This window comes from Eptatretus burgeri, chromosome 15 (genome assembly GCF_056783735.1).
Source record: "Eptatretus burgeri isolate ZD-2024b chromosome 15, Ebu_testis_v1, whole genome shotgun sequence".
Lineage (NCBI taxonomy): Eukaryota > Metazoa > Chordata > Myxini > Myxiniformes > Myxinidae > Eptatretus > Eptatretus burgeri.
The window spans coordinates 20,980,967-20,983,948 of NC_140975.1; positions in this window are offsets into that span (position 1 = coordinate 20,980,967).

A 2,982-nucleotide genomic window follows, 5' to 3' on the forward strand; every position below is an offset into this window, starting at 1 on the left:
CATTTGTCCTTGTTTTTTCTTATTCTTCTGGTGAAGACAATCTTTAGGACGCGTCTCTTGGACACATTTGTCCTTGTTTTTTCTTATTGTTCTGGTGAAGACAATCTTTAGGACGCGTCTCTTGGACACATTTGTCCTTGTTTTTTCTTATTCTTCTGGTGAAGACAACCTTTAGGACGCGTCTCTTGGACACATTTGTCCTTGTTTTTTCTTATTGTTCTGGTGAAGACAACCTTTAGGACGCGGCTCTTGGACACATTTGTCCTTGTTTTTTCTTATTCTTCTGGTGAAGACAACCTTTAGGACGCGGCTCTTGGACACATTTGTCCTTGTTTTTTCTTATTCTTCTGGTGAAGACAATCTTTAGGACGCGTCTCTTGGACACATTTGTCCTTGTTTTTTCTTATTCTTCTGGTGAAGACAATCTTTAGGACGCGTCTCTTGGACACATTTGTCCTTGTTTTTTCTTATTCTTCTGGTGAAGACAATCTTTAGGACGCGTCTCTTGGACACATTTGTCCTTGTTTTTTCTTATTCTTCTGGTGAAGACAATCTTTAGGACACGTCTCTTGGACACATTTGTCCTTGTTTTTTCTTATTCTTCTGGTGAAGACAACCTTTAGGACGCGGCTCTTGGACACATTTGTCCTTGTTTTTTCTTATTCTTCTGGTGAAGACAACCTTTAGGATGCGGCTCTTGGACACATTTGTCCTTGTTTTTTCTTATTCTTCTGGTGAAGACAATCTTTAGGACGCGTCTCTTGGACACATTTGTCCTTGTTTTTTCTTATTCTTCTGGTGAAGACAATCTTTAGGACGCGTCTCTTGGACACATTTGTCCTTGTTTTTTCTTATTCTTCTGGTGAAGACAATCTTTAGGACGCGTCTCTTGGACACATTTGTCCTTGTTTTTTCTTATTGTTCTGGTGAAGACAATCTTTAGGACGCGTCTCTTGGACACATTTGTCCTTGTTTTTTCTTATTCTTCTGGTGAAGACAACCTTTAGGACGCGTCTCTTGGACACATTTGTCCTTGTTTTTTCTTATTCTTCTGGTGAAGACAATCTTTAGGACGCGTCTCTTGGACACATTTGTCCTTGTTTTTTCTTATTCTTCTGGTGAAGACAACCTTTAGGACGCGGCTCTTGGACACATTTGTCCTTGTTTTTTCTTATTCTTCTGGTGAAGACAACCTTTAGGATGCGGCTCTTGGACACATTTGTCCTTGTTTTTTCTTCTTCTGGTGAAGACAATCTTTAGGACGTGTCTCTTGGACACATTTGTCCTTGTTTTTTCTTATTCTTCTGGTGAAGACAATCTTTAGGACGCGGCTCTTGGACACATTTGTCCTTGTTTTTTCTTCTTCTGGTGAAGACAATCTTTAGGACGCGTCTCTTGGACACATTTGTCCTTGTTTTTTCTTATTGTTCTGGTGAAGACAATCTTTAGGACGCGTCTCTTGGACACATTTGTCCTTGTTTTTTCTTATTCTTCTGGTGAAGACAACCTTTAGGACGCGGCTCTTGGACACATTTGTCCTTGTTTTTTCTTATTGTTCTGGTGAAGACAACCTTTAGGACGCGTCTCTTGGACACATTTGTCCTTGTTTTTTCTTATTCTTCTGGTGAAGACAATCTTTAGGATGCGGCTCTTGGACACATTTGTCCTTGTTTTTTCTTATTCTTCTGGTGAAGACAACCTTTAGGACGCGTCTCTTGGACACATTTGTCCTTGTTTTTTCTTATTGTTCTGGTGAAGACAACCTTTAGGACGCGTCTCTTGGACACATTTGTCCTTGTTTTTTCTTATTCTTCTGGTGAAGACAATCTTTAGGACGCGTCTCTTGGACACATTTGTCCTTGTTTTTTCTTATTCTTCTGGTGAAGACAATCTTTAGGACGCGGCTCTTGGACACATTTGTCCTTGTTTTTTCTTATTGTTCTGGTGAAGACAACCTTTAGGACGCGTCTCTTGGACACATTTGTCCTTGTTTTTTCTTATTGTTCTGGTGAAGACAACCTTTAGGACGCGTCTCTTGGACACATTTGTCCTTGTTTTTTCTTATTGTTCTGGTGAAGACAACCTTTAGGACGCGGCTCTTGGACACATTTGTCCTTGTTTTTTCTTATTCTTCTGGTGAAGACAATCTTTAGGACGCGTCTCTTGGACACATTTGTCCTTGTTTTTTCTTATTCTTCTGGTGAAGACAATCTTTAGGACGCGGCTCTTGGACACATTTGTCCTTGTTTTTTCTTATTGTTCTGGTGAAGACAATCTTTAGGACGCGTCTCTTGGACACATTTGTCCTTGTTTTTTCTTATTCTTCTGGTGAAGACAACCTTTAGGACGCGTCTCTTGGACACATTTGTCCTTGTTTTTTCTTATTGTTCTGGTGAAGACAACCTTTAGGACGCGGCTCTTGGACACATTTGTCCTTGTTTTTTCTTATTCTTCTGGTGAAGACAACCTTGAGGATGCGGCTCTTGGACACATTTGTCCTTGTTTTTTCTTGTTGTTCTGGTGAAGACAACCTTTAGGACGCGGCTCTTGGACACATTTGTCCTTGTTTTTTCTTATTCTTCTGGTGAAGACAATCTTTAGGACGCGTCTCTTGGACACATTTGTCCTTGTTTTTTCTTATTCTTCTGGTGAAGACAATCTTTAGGACGTGTCTCTTGGACACATTTGTCCTTGTTTTTTCTTATTGTTCTGGTGAAGACAATCTTTAGGACGCGTCTCTTGGACACATTTGTCCTTGTTTTTTCTTATTCTTCTGGTGAAGACAACCTTTAGGACGCGGCTCTTGGACACATTTGTCCTTGTTTTTTCTTATTCTTCTGGTGAAGACAACCTTTAGGATGCGGCTCTTGGACACATTTGTCCTTGTTTTTTCTTCTTCTGGTGAAGACAATCTTTAGGACGTGTCTCTTGGACACATTTGTCCTTGTTTTTTCTTATTCTTCTGGTGAAGACAATCTTTAG